The 14,406-nt window shown below is 43.6% G+C and overlaps 1 protein-coding gene across 1 annotated transcript in view; it reads left to right on the top strand.

Moving 5' to 3' along the window:
* Positions 1–13,142: 13,142 nt before the first annotated feature.
* LOC111144656 (family with sequence similarity 53 member B) overlaps positions 13,143–14,406 on the top strand; it is a 101,751-nt gene continuing 100,487 nt past the window's right edge. Inside the window, exon 1 of the mRNA XM_022499051.1 lies at positions 13,143–13,390. The gene's annotated coding sequence lies outside the window, so the exon portion shown is untranslated. The remainder of the gene's footprint in view (positions 13,391–14,406) is intronic.

Genomic DNA, 14,406 nt, shown 5'->3' with positions numbered 1-14,406 from the left:
CTCTTCCTCCATCATATTCTGCTTCCCGGGGGCTAAGTCTTTGCCTTACTGGTACTTGCAGTTCAGTAGGGGAACCAGGCCTGGTCCGGGGAAGACATTGTCAGAGAAATTGAATAGTCGAATTTTCAAGAGTTCTGCAGCTCCTTGCTGTGACAGTGTTGGTCTGTGAGTGCGTCGTCCTTCACTACTTCTCTCCGTCTCCCTTTTGTCTTAACAAACTTGCCTAACCAAGAGCTGAGTAGCGTCATTCTTTTGGGAAGGGATGGTGTAGGCTGTGAGTGTATATAAGCCTTCGGGGATGTGGGGACACAGATATTTCAGTTAGGGCTAATTAGAAAGAGAAAGTTTATTTGTTAATGTTTTTGAAGAGATATGTTAATATATAATGCCAGTTTTGTGTTTGGGATAATATTTTCATATTGGAGCCACAATACAGATTTTAAAGTGATACAATTTTTGATGATTTTCAACTTTTTGGATTGGTTGGGTTTTTGTTTGGCAAATGTTAACCTAGTAACGAGTAAGTCTAGCATTACAGGCCTTTTTTCTTTTCTTTTTGTGTCTGAGTGGGGGCAGGGGTACGGGGAGAAGAGGGGCTTGATTTAAATCAACATTAATCAACCGTTAAGATTACTACCTGCCTTGCACAAGATAACTGAAGACGTTTACAAAAGCTTTCAACACAAATAACATTGTTTGAAAACCTTTAATTTTTAACACGTAAAGAGTGAGGAGTTCCTTCAAAATATATGTGATTTAAACTTACAAAAAAATTGCGTTAATGTTACAAATTAGGCAAAGGATCTTAAACCACAGGAAACCAGTTCATAATTTATTGAGGAGATCTGGTCTTTGTTGTTTTTTCATATTACTGTTCCTTGATATCAAATAGGATAGTAGTGTGGAAGTACTTTTTTTTAGAATTTTGAGTTGTTACGTATGGTATTTTAAAGCATCACTCTAACAGAAAGGGCTTTCTGTGGTCCAGACTGAGGCACTGGGTTTGATTCACCAATAGCTTGGAGTGGGCCTTTGTTGAAAAGCTCCTCGAGTCACCCTTGTGGCGGGGGATGTATGTTCCATTTGCAGAGACGAAGGATTTGGGGGAATCATGGAGCTGTTGCTAAGGTCAGGAGAAGGGATTTGTCATTTCTCCTTATCAGTTAATCCTGCTGGAAGCCAGCCTCTCAGAGGTTGAAATTAGAACAAATGGAAGGTCCCAAAATGCGAACACGAAATTAGTATTTTCAAATAATACCACACTTTAAAAAACCAGGCCAGTAAATGGCCCCAAGTTACTGAAGCAAGTCGTAAATATGTGACTGTTAAACTGAGTTTCGTTAAAGCACGTGACTGTGTGGGTAACTGGAAGAAATTATACGGTTATAAAAGGGAGCAGTGAGTTATGTAGTGAGCGCTGGTTTCTCTGCATAAGAAGTTGGAATTGTAATTTTATTTCATCAAAAGACACTCTTATTTTGAGGAAACTTGTTTGAAATGCAAACGAAGTTTCTTTCCAGAGCCTGCATGCCATTGTTGCTTCTCATTACGCTGTTACTGCTGCAGAGCGGGGCGTCTGTGTGTAGGCAGTGCGCGCGGGCCAGTCCGAAGGGATTTGAGGCTGAATGGGTGGGTTACACCAATTAACAAATAGAAAGTTTCAGAACATTTTGTTTTAAGCCAGGTGCACAAGTTAGAGTTGCTTTTTGGGACTGGCATTTATGCATATGAGAATCAAACCTGACACTCCTCTTGGCAGCTTGACTGAAGCCATTTTAAAATAAGTACAAACTGTCCTTGAATTGATTTTTCCCCCCATTGTAGTAGCAGCAAGTTTGCCTTTCTTCGTCTGACATGCATGCAGTTTTCTGTTATTTGTGGGGAGGAAGGGAGGTAAACATATACAAAAGACTTCTATTTATTTTTTATTTTTAGTTTTTAAAAAAAGATTTTATTTATTTGACAGAGAGCGAGCACAAGTAGGCAGAGCGGTGGGCAGAGAGAGAGAGGGAGAAGCAGGCTTTCCGCTGAGCAGAGAGAGCCCAATGTGGGGCTCCATCCCGGGACCCTGGGGTCATGACCTGAGCCAAAGGCAGCCTCATAACCGACTGAGCCACCCTGGTGCCCCGTACAAAAGACTTTTAGTCTTTGAGTGAATAATGTGTTTCAGTTCACTTTTTATTTTTAATTTTCTGTGATACTGTAATATAGTATACTATATGTTGACCTTAATTCATGTTCATCTGGAGTATAGTAGGAAGCTTAATTTTTAAGGAACCTATGTTAGTCTCTAACCTTTGAAATAATTTTCCTTAACTTGGTATGCAAAGAAATAGAGTATCCCTGCTTATGTCAATAGACTCTGATATATGTTTTCTTAAATAATTTTATTTTATGTATTTATGCATGCATGTGTCTGGTAGTCCATAATGAAAATATATACAAATGTGAAAACTCAGTTGCTCTCCAGGCCGGCATTCTGCTGCTGTGGGGAGGCCTGGGTTTGATTTCCTGTTGTTGGCACTGTGAGCTAGAGTGTACGTGCTCCAGAGACAGCTTTCTGCTTTGAAAGCAAGAGACCAAGTGTCTTGTGTTCCACAGTAGTAACCTCTTTAGCTAATTGTATGTGTGGGGGTTGTTGATGGGCTCTGAAAGGAGTCTTGTCTAGTACACTTCACTGGAAGGAGGCTGCCCATGACCTAGAGCTTGATTGTGGGAGACCAGGAGCATGGTAGGTTGAAGGACAATTGCTTAGTGGGAAAAAATTAGGAAACCCTTGTCATTTCTCTGTTAAGCAGGAAACAGAGATGTCCTTAGATGAAGGGGGAGCACATGAGCATGTTTTATTAACAGTTAATGGAAGAAAATTAATGCTAATTTATTCTTCATACACACCATGCAATTTGTTAGAAAAGTAAAAGAATAGTTTGAAATTCTTTGGTCAGTTGATGGGTTCCTATGTTAGGGGCATAGAAATGAAACTCAACATTAAGCAGACAAATACCCAAGCCCACAGGCTACATAAATGCTGAATAAAACCAGCTCTACAATAGAACTCTGAAAAGCGAGGGGTAAGAAGCCTAATGAATGATTGAATATGACCTTAGCAAAATCCCTGGAGTGTTGTTGAAAGATCATTCATTTCCAGCTTAGATGTCAAGATGGGCTCCAGTAACCAGGAAAAAAGAGAGCTTGAGTCAGTACTTACTGAGTTTTAAAAAATCTTTACAACTCAGTGCATTAGACTAATCATTAAAAGGGCTTCTCTAACTGAATTTTGAGCTGTCACTGTGTAGACCTGTAGTGTAGGCCCAGAGAAACCAAATTAAAAAGATAGGAATAATTCGCAGGACCTGAATGTATCAATATCATACTTTTATGGAGTAGGACTTCAAAAACTGGATGTAGAGGCTGGCAGAATGTACTTTTGTCATGCTGATACTATTGTAAGGAAGACTTAGAACCCCGAGATCAATTGTGCCTTAGAGTAATTGCAGATTACTTGCCCAGTTTATTAGAAGAAGATAGGGAAAAACCAAAATGTACCTTTTTCATTTCTAAGTGGCCTATTCTGAAGAAATGATAAATTCTTTTATGTTATATTTTAAAATATGTATTATTATTACTGCATCGGAAAATAAGTGTTTTGTGAGTGATCTTTGTTGTGCGTGCTGTCCAGAAGCTTTTTAAGAAAAGCTAATCTAACACATTTGTTTTCCCAAATACCTAAAAATTTACACATGAACCAGGATTAGCGTATCCTGGATATTATATGAGGAACTTAAATACGAAAACACTCCTGTTGCATAAGGGGACCTTGAACTGTATTTCTCATTCTTCATTAACATACTTACCGATGAGGCAGTTTATTATTGCCTGTGACTCTAGCAGATCTGAAGTGCCTTTGGGAGGGTCGCAGCTCTCCTGCTCTGGCCCTCCATGCTGCTTGTCAGAGCTGGGCAGAGTCGGGGGAGGGAGCTAAATGGAGAAGGGAGTGGGTGCTGCCAGCGCACGTTTTCTCCTCACCCCTCTAGTATGAAAATGTCAGTCCTTTGTTCCCATCTAATTTTAGTACATCCTGGCTTTAAAAAAAAGAAGTTAGGATGCTTTCCAACCCTGGAACTTTGAGGGGTGGGGTGGGCGGGGAAAGGGGAGAGGAAGGAGCAGTTTACATTCCATATCCGTCTGCCTTTCTGCAACAGCATCTAGGCCCTATTCTGTTGATTCTGGTAATGAAATAAATTTAGATGCACTGAAGCAGCAATAATTAAGTTTTCCTTCCGTGTCCTCAACAAGAAGCCTAGTTGGAGTCTGAATGGGGAAAATCATAATATGGCATTTAATAAAACAAAGTGGGCTGAATTAGAGAGCTGTGTGCAAGGTTTGGAAGACAGGCCTGAAATTGTGAATGAAAAACTGCATGTTGTCTTCTTTATAAATGTAACCTTTGAGGCCCATTTATGATTCGGCGAAACTGCTTTTATGCTGTCGTTTTGAATGAGAATAATATTTGTTGATTTTTGAGAAGCAATCCTAACCAAGGCGCACAGGTCAGAGCTGTTTATTCCTTGTGGAAACCTTTGCAGGTGGAGAGGGAAAGAGCTGATTTCGTGAAGAGAACCAGTTGGGTCAAAAAATTGATAGGATAGTTTGTTCAGCAGATAGGACTGAATTCCATATGGCTTTGTTGTTGGAAGTACTGATCGTTGTGGTTATTATTTAATTAAAAAATAATTAACCAGATTAAGCTAGGAGGGGAAATCCACTTGTCGGACGCACCAGGAAATAAGCCCATCTTTTCCAGAGGTTTGGTGCTTAAGTGCGCTGAGGTTTCCTCTTGGAATCTCTGTATGGTAAAGATGTTTAGATAGCCAGAAGAAGGAGGCATCATTTTGTTATTAAATCCATTTGATTAATGATTTAATCTGTGACACCTGCAGTATTATTTTCTGAACTTGAAATTTATTTTCATTCCTTTCATTTTAGAGTAACCTAGTGTTTAAAATCTGTTAATAGAGTAAATATTGCAGAGAAATGATTTTTTTTTTTTTTTTTAATACTAAATTTGGGAGGAAAAAATGATTGGAATATAGGCAGGTCGCTTTTCTTTCCTGGGCTCCAGTTTTCCTCCCTGTAAAATGAGGGTGGTCAGTAGGTGATATTTAAAGTTCTTCTCTACCCCTGTCCTAGTCAGCTTGGGCTGCCATTGACTGGGGGGCTTAAACAGCAGAAATTAACTTTTCACAGTCTGGAGACTGGGTCAAGGTCAAGGTGCATACAAGGCGGGCTTCATTCTGAGGCCTCTGCTCTTGGCTTGCAGGTGGCTGCCATCCCCTGTTTGTTCACACGGCCTCCTCCTCGTGCATGCTTACAAGGGAGAGAGTGAGGGTGGGGGGCCAGCTCTCCTGTGTCTCTTCTTAGAAGGGCGCTAATTCCATCTCGAGAGCCCCACCCACATGACTTCATCTGACTCTGATTACCTCCTAGAGGCCTCACTTCCAAGTACCTTCACATTGGGACTTAGGGCTTCAGCATGTGAATTTGGGGGCAGGACACAAACGTTCAGTCCATAATACCTGCTGAAATTGATCTAAGATTTAGAGAAGGGCTCATGAAGTAGGTTCCACTACAAGTGAGAAGTTTAAATGCTCCCACTAGGTAAGTACCAGTTGGTAGGTCACTTTACCGTTCCGTTAAGCCACGGTGTCTATGTATATGAGAAATAGGTGTACATATAATAAAACATTTGGAGAAAAAATCATGTATTTTTCCATCTAAAATATCTTTTGTGCATTCATTGGTAAACTTCAGATTTTTGTATTGATTGTCATATATATTTTTGGTAATTCAGTTTGTATTTGTTTGACCATAGCTATGTTTTATCCAAGAGGAAATTTACATCTGATTGTTTAGGCTCCTTCAGTTTTACATACAGAAACATAGAAATCAAGATTGGGCCTAAGCAAACACAAAGGAATCATTCTCACAGGTGATCTCATTTAGAACCATAAAGTCCCAGGGCTCTGAGACTTTACCTTCTCATGCTACACAGAAACCCATGCTTGAATAGGCAGTACATGGGTCTGCCCTTCTCAGGCCTTGTAACCTCTCTGGGTTACTGTCTTCCTGTCATATACCTGCTTATCCCCTCAGGGAGGCTGAAGTATGTTAAAGATGCCGGGAAAGTGCCTAATGGATAGTAATACTTTTTTTTTTTTAAAGATTTTATTTATTTATTTGACAGAGAGATCACAAGTAGGCAGAGAGAGAGAGAGAGAAAAGCAGGCTCCCTGCTGAGCAGAAAACCCGATGCGGGGCTCGATCCCAAGACCCTGAGATCATGTCCTGGGCCGAAGGCAGAGGGTTAACCCACTGAGCCACCCAGGGGCCCCCGGATAGTAATACTTAAACGTGGTTTCCTTTCAGAACATTTCTTAAAAGCAGTTCCAGTGTAGCGGAGGGAGAAGCAGTTGTGGACACCTTATGTAACAGAGTCAGGAATATTCAATGAGAAGAATCAGTGTGAAGCAGCTTAGCAGGATTCCTAGCACACACCAGTAACCAGTCTCTTCTCCAAGAACCCTTCTTCCCGTTGCAGCTGATGCATTGACTTGTTCAAGATTTTACCCTTCAGTGGCACTGAGTTAATGTATTCGGTTCAGCTGTATTCTAAGAGTGTTTGGATGAGGGAAGAGAGGAGGAGTGGTGGATGAGTGTGTAAGAGTGAACATTTGCAGCAGGTGGGCCTTTCAGAACCTCTTAAAAAATCCTACTGTGTAGGTCCTTCTTGAGTCTGTAGATAGGGCTGGTGCTAAAGCACCTTTTTATTTAGCTAAGAAATGAGGACCAGATAGAATGCCGGATTTTCACCAAATGTTCTTTACAATGTGTTTCAGCAGACTCCTTAAGGATATTCAGATTTAAGATATTGTCTAAGTGGTAATTATTTAGTAATACGTATTTAGTAATAATTATTTAGTAATAAATAAAGATGATGGGGAAATGTTCATGTAGATGCATTGAATTGGTCAAGGACATGGTGCAACTTGCTTCATTAGGTTTGCTTGCTAAGGCATTATTTCCAGCGACATGAAATAGGGGAACTGCGAGCAGGTCCCTCGACTAACCATGTAGGTTTAATGAAAACCGAGTTGGATTTGGGTCTTCCTGGGCATTTAGGAAGCAGTGGGCTAAGATTTTTATTATTGATTTCTACCTTGCATCATCTAGATTTGATTTCTTTGATCAGTGAGTCATATTTATTTTCCTTGTTTTAAGTTAACAGTGCTATTCACAGTGACATTTCAAGGTTTGATGTTGGGTAATACTTTATAGTTTATCTGATTTGATCTTAATTTAAAGATTTTTATGTATTTATTTGACAGACAGAGATCACCAGTAGGTAGAGAGGCAGGCAGAGAGAGAGGAGGAAGCAGGCTTCCTGCTGAGCAGAGAGCCTGATGCGGGGCTCGATCCCAGGACCCCGGGATCATGACCTGTGCTGAAGGCAGAGGCTTTAACCCACTGAGCCACCCAGGCACCCCAAATTTGACCTTAATTTATACTGGAACTGACAATATCGTATAAAATATACAGTGAATCAGTTGTTTATACTAATGTAGAAAACATTTGGTTTTCAAATTTGTTTGTTTATTTAACCTTTTTGTTGGTGGTGAAGTCGCTCGCTTAGTGCCTGGGCTGCTTAGTGACTAGAGAAATGCTGGCCAGAGCAATGTCACTTTCTCTAGTTAGCCTCAAAGAGTGTGAGTCCTTTGAACTATTTTTAGTAAGTTCTGTAGGGATGCGGTCCATATGATGATGATGTATGTCCGTAGGATAGTTTACTAAAGTTAAGTAGTTTAATAGTGTGATGGTTAAGTAACCTGGTTTTTGTTTTTTTTGTTTTTTTTAAGTTTTTATTTATTTGACAGAGAACACAAGCAGAGGGAGTGGGAGAGGGAGAAGCAGGCTTCTGCTGAGCAGGGAGCCCAACATGGGGCTTGATCCCAGGACCCTGGGATCGTGACTTGAGCCACCCAGTAACCTGGTTTTGATCAAGATTTTTTGTTGTTGTTTGTTTTGTTTCTTTGTGAAAGTTAAGAGAAGCTGTAAAGTAGTATTTATAATAGCAAGGTAACTTCTCATGTCACTTCTCTGTTTCAGGTCAGGTCCAGGGTATGTACATACAAAATGGGCAAACCTAGTCCCTCAGAAACAGTAATGGATACAGTAAAATAAAACGTCTTTGCTTTTGGTTAAAATAGAAGCTTGACAAACTGCTGAGGAGAGTTAAGAAATTCACAGGCTAATATGCTATGTAGGACACATGTTCCTTTCATACTGCTCCCGGCGTGTTCTACCCTTTGGAGCCAGAGACTGATTTTTTTCCTTGATATTTTAAATCCGAAGGATTCAGTCTTTAGATTGGGTATTCAAACTCTATGAAATCACAAACTGTATGTAGTTTCACAGTTTCCTTTCTACCTAATGAAAATGAAATTCACTGTTTCATTTTTATGGGGCTAGGCAGGATGGCAGTAGCTTCCAGCATATCACTAGGGATGAGTTAAAAATAGATTGCTCTTGAGGCAATGACTTATATGGTAGATAGTTGACAGGAGAGAAAAATTAAGTTAAATTTTGGGCTTGTATCATAAATACTCAATCTGAATTCCACTAAAGGATATGTAAGAAAAAAATTGAGATGGTTTTCATTTGAAGACGATAGCATAAACATTTAGTGTGGGTGTGCTGTTGAAATATTTTCTACTTAAAATTTAATGTGTAACAGTATGAAAATATTGTGACTTGTTGTTAGCTATGTTTTTGGTGGAGTAATAAGGCCAGGCTAGGTTATGGGTGACTAACCGTGTTAATAGTGATATTAGAGTACTTCAGCTCAGATCATAAATAGATCAGGGAAAGGTCAAGAATGAATTATGCTTTTCACTGTTACTATTAAAATAGTAAAATAGGTTTGGTAAGTTTTACAAACACCAGTAACTTTGAATGTAGATCATGAAAAGCCTTCATTATACTTACTTTTGCTTATTTACCATGCATAAACTTTTCACTGTCTGTTTTTCTCATGTTTGTGTTTTCTGGTAGCACGTAACATCAATAGCTACTATTAGCTTGCCAAAAAAAGGGAAAAAAGTATATATCAAATTGAAATAAGTTTTAACTGTTGCTCTGTTCCTTTTAGCTTGTATTACCCAGAGTTCTTCCATCCAGTGAGTTGCAAGCGTGACATTTGCTGTGTTTTCAGCACCTGCCAACTTGGAAACCAGGGTTTGTGCTCAGGACTTAGGCTTACAACCCACACTTTGTGGTGCACAATGCCGTCCCAGCTGGCAGGCTTCGTACCTCAATGGTGCTAGACGTTTGGTTACAAAGCTGTGCAGATTCGCATGCACTGATTTCAATAGGCATTCCGCTTCAGGCTGCTTTCAACTCTCATTTTGTATCAAAGGAGTTAGATTGGTATCATTAAATTCACTGCCGTGGTTGTTTTTCAATGAAGATAAATTTGTTTTATTTAGTTCTTGAATCAAAAAGTAACTGTCTTCAAGAGCCAAAGTACCTCTTAAAAAAGGTATGTACCTCGATACGGGAGATGCTGCTGCTCCGTCCATGTAGATGGATCTGCCTATATGAGAGATTCCAGCCAGAGTTACAATTCATTTTCATCAGTGGAAAGGTTTCAGAACACAATATGAAAAGGACAGAAAGGAAAGAACAGAAGGATTAGTGTGTCATCACATGCTTAGGTAGCTGGCTCATAGATGTGGGAACAATTATAGAACTTACTTTTCTGAATAAGAGCTGTATAAGAAAATTGTCCCTATCGTAGAGTCAGAATTTTGGCTTTCATCTCTAACCAAAAACTTTATGTGTTATCCAAAGTGATGTATTTTGCTAACTTGTTTCGGTAGCCAGTTTCTGTGAAAATGCTTCAGGTGGACTTGGTGATGTCTGTCTTCTATCATCTATTATAAGCAATTTTAAAAGGTTCTGCTTTATAAAAGATCTTTTCAGATTGAGAAAGGACAGTGTGAAATGTGAGTGACCGGCTTTTAATACAGCAGTCGTGACAAAGAGGCAGTGGCTTTTGGAAGCTGAATAAAGGGGTTAATACTGTGCTGTTGGGTCCAACGTATAGCAAGTTTGATGTTTGTTTCACTCACTTTATTCTGAAAAGAATACTACGTATTCTCAGAGGCAAATGAACTGCTTTATCACTTTCTAGTGGTGAGCTCTTTTTACAAGAATAGGCACACATAGATTTGTTGGGTAAAACTGAACAACGTTGACTTCAAAGCTTAGCTCCTTATTGCTTGAATATCACATTAATCTGGTTCTAAAGGCACAAAAATAAGATACCCGCTAACTACCTAGGACACTCCTTGGTGAGTATTAAAACCCAACCTTTAAATAAATAAATAAATAAAATCTTTAAAACCCAACCTTTACCCTCCCGAGCACAAATATGCTTAGGTGAATACTTGATTAGCTTGTTGATACAAGTTATAGTTGGTTACACCCTTTCTTAATAAAATACACCCTTCTCGTCTCCTATTGCTTAAGAACTTTACACTTGGAATAGGGGAGCTCTTTAGTACAGAGCGATGCTCAGTTTAAATTCTCCTCGGGAGTCTTGAGTAGACATGATGCACGCCATACACAAGCAGTCCTCCACGTGGTGCTTCTGCTTTGAGTGGAGCCAGGAGAGCCGTATTGCTGTGCTTTATCCCTGGGGTTCATGTATGGTCTTGGAATGCGACTGTAAGTAATCCCTACATTTTATATTTCCCAGGTGCTCGTGGTTTACCCAAGTTAGTGTTGTTGGTCAGTGATAATGGAAAAGTTACAAGTGATCGTTTTGGAATTATTTATGGATTTATTTCTAAATTGGCTTATTAATTTGTGTTTAGGTGCCTAGTTGTGCTCTAAATCTGGTTTTGATTTGGCTTTGACCTTTAAGGATTGAACAAAGGTAGACAGTTTAGCCCCCCCATCCCCCGATTGCAGCTTACGTTGCTTTACATCCAGAGTTTAACTGCTGAGTTTATATTTTTTAAATAATAAGTAACTATGTAGTATAAACCCTAAAAAGTGGGCTAAAGGACTTAACTCCATAATGTGGGAAGAACCGCATAATATGGAAGGCCAAGTGACACAGTCCTTATTGTATGTATTTTTTAGCCTTTGGAGATTTAAATGAAAGTACATGAGAAATAGCCATTCATTGGTTAGTAGCACAGCTTCTTAAGGAGATATTTTAGTTCTGTGCACTTGCAAGAAAGCCTCAGAACCAGAAAAACAGGCTGCTTTAGGTTGGAAAGGAGGTGTGCAGCAAAGAGCTTGCCATAACCACAATCCTTGGAATTTTGTGAATCTAAAATCATCCTGAAAGCAACAGGAATCATGGTTGCAATAATTGTCTCCAGGCTCTGGACAACCCCCCCACACCCACCCACCCCCTGCGTTTTGTTTCATTGACCCTATGAACTGGTAATTGTAGGACTAAGCTGAATGTTTGCCAGCAGGAGTCACTCTAGGCTTCCTAATAAAAAGTAAATTAAACTATATCCTTAAAAGCTCTCAAAGGCCATTGTGACACTGTGATAAGATGGCACTAAGGAAGTGTAGCAGCATTCTCAAATTATCCCTTGTGCTTTTATCTGTTTAACTTAGGAAGACTTGGTTCTCGTTCCTTCAAAATTGGCCTGTGATAAATTCTTTTAAAGCAATGTTTATGGATAAGGATATCAGTATCTTAGCATTCTGCCTATTAGCTCATTTTGGCGTTCGTGGGATGAATTGATTATATCGCACTTCATCTAATTGAATGAATAGACACATATCCTCCTTCTGATGGTTGTTCATCCTAATCTTGTAGAAGAAATCACTGGAGCTGGAGCTGGTATGAAAGGAGATGTTAGCTCATGGTTTTCTGAAAAAGAATGGGTCCTGTGTGATGGGAAACTGAAATATTTCAGCAATAGCCATGAAATATAATAGTTTCCCAAGTGCATAGAAGCTCAAGAAGTTAATTGTTCATTTATGTTTGATACTGGGATTGAAACATTGGATTAAAACCAATTAAATGTTCCTAGAAGCAGCAGAAAAAGTTTCCTGATTTATGAATAGAACCATTCAAATGGCGCAGACACAATCCATGTAAAGTAATGAGGTGTTTTGTTTTTTTGGCAAAGGAGAACACAAAACAGGCATAGGGGAGTTCTTTAAAAAAAAACAAAACAAAACAAAAAAAACCTTCTCTTTAAAAATCTCTTTGGGTACAAGGTCAATAAAATAACATACACTAGTCGGACCGAGCAATGGGAAATCTGGGACTTCACTTCACAAGGACAACAGTCCCCCTCCCCCAGGTGAGCAGTGCAATGAAAACACTCCGCCTATTCTATCAGGGTTACATTCCTGAACTTAAGTCAACATCCTAAGTTACAGAACGAAACATGCTCTGCGTCTGCTTAGCAACCACAAACCCTCCTTACCCAGTGGCGTAGATTTTGCATGTGGCTTCTGAAGTACACATTCCTTTATTTCCATCAGCGCCCCTAGTTGGGAAACTAGCGCTTTATTTTCCCAAAGTGTGACAACACTAACACAGCCCTCCCTCCTCTGCTGCCCAGCACGCCCCCGAAACGATCGTTTCTTTGAAACCTCAAAAAACCCAACAACCCGGAAGCTGGACGCCTGGAGTCCACGCGGCCCAAGGTTTTTGCCCCGGTTCGTGCGGGGGGCGGGGGAAGAAGCCTGCGGGACCCCTGGCTCCCGGCCCGGGCAGCCGCGGGGGTGGTGGCGGCGGCGCGGCCCGGGCCCGGGGCCACTTCCCGCGTCCCGGGGCCTCGCAGGCGCGAGCTCGGCGAGCGGCGAGCGGCGCGCGGCTCAGCCCGCAGGACGCCCTCTAGCCCCGCCGGCGGCGCGCCGCGACCCCCCCACTCCCCGCCCACCGGCGGCTGCGCGCAGTGCACACTCGCCCGCCGCCGCCGCCGCCGCCGCCGCACGCCGCCCGGCTCCTGCACGCCGCCGCCGCCGCCGCCGCCGCCGAGCCCCGGGCCCCGCGACGCCGCCGACAGACAGTCCGACCCAACGACACACAGCCGCGGTCCGGCGGTCCCGCGGCGGCGGCGGGCGCGGCGGGCGAGGGCGGTCTAGCCGGGGCTGGTTAAAGGGACGAGTTGCAAACAGTTCAGGAAGTGACAAGTCGATTTCCTCCTCCCTGGGAGCCGCTCGGTACAAAGCGCTCGGCGCCGGCAGGAGAGCGTGCGCGCGGCGGACGCGCGGCGGGCAGCCGGGACGACTTGGCGAGCGCCTGCGGCGACGGCGCGGGGCCGGCGCCCGGAGCGCCCCGTCGCGCACAGTAAGCGACACTGGGCCGCGCGGCGGCGGTGGCGGCCGGGGGGCCCGTCCCGAGCGGTGGTCCCTGCCGTGTGCACCGCAGCCTCGGGCTGGGGGGACCCCTCTCGCGCGTGTGCTGGGCTTGCCGTTTTAAGATTATTATTATTTTAAATATTGCTGGTTTCCTTTTTTTCTGCCTTGTTTCGCGTTGGGTCGAGTGGTTTATTGGGGCGCTGAGTGTCGCCCCTGGTGCAGGCGTGAGACTTGTCAGAGCGCAGCCCGGGGAACGAGCCAGACCGGCCCCTGCAGAAAAGTCTGTGCTTCCCCGGGGCGGGTGCAGGGACTGCTGTGCCGGGGGCGGGGGCGGGGGGTGTGTGTGCTCCTCTCCGCGTCTCAGCTTGAGCCCTGGCTCGCGGCCGCGGCGTAGGCGCCAGAACCCGGGGACCCGGGCGCCCCGGCTCGCCCCGAAGTTCCCGCACCGTTTGCAGACAACTCTTTTGTTCGCGGAAGTTTGCGTCCGCCACCCCCAGGATGCGGGCGCACAGCGGCTGGCTCCGCGGCTGCCGGACCGGCCGGGGCGGTCGCACTGGGGGTGAGGGGGCGTTCTGCCCTGGGCGGGGGAAGCCCGCGGGGTGGCGGAGGCGGGGGCTTGCGGAGTGGGGGGCGCCGGCGTGGCTTTGCACATGGCGTGAAGGGCCGTCCGGCACGGGCACACTGGTCGAGTCACATTTTTGCCAGTCCTTGATTGGCAAGCCTGTGGGAGTCAGTTTTCCCGCTGGGAGTTTCTCTTGCTGGGGCAGGGACGAAGGAGGCCAGGACACCCAGAGTCCGGGGAGGGCCCTCGGTTTGCGTTGCTCCAAGGGGCTTCTCGGGCACCCCCCAGCTCCCCACCCCCGCCCGCAGACTTGGGGAACAATGCTTGTGGCGCGGGACAGAGCGGCGGAGCGCGGGGGAATCGCGCGAGCTGGCTTGCTCGGGTCCCTCGCCCCCGGAAGCCCCCTGAAGCCCGGCTCCCTCCATCTGACCGCCGGGGTTCAT

This window comes from Enhydra lutris, unplaced genomic scaffold, assembly GCF_002288905.1.
Source record: "Enhydra lutris kenyoni isolate GAN:26980312 unplaced genomic scaffold, ASM228890v2 scaffoldscaffold12, whole genome shotgun sequence".
Classification (NCBI taxonomy): Eukaryota; Metazoa; Chordata; class Mammalia; order Carnivora; family Mustelidae; genus Enhydra; species Enhydra lutris.
Note: the sequence above shows the minus strand (reverse complement) of the source record. Positions and strands in the feature narration are given on the sequence as shown.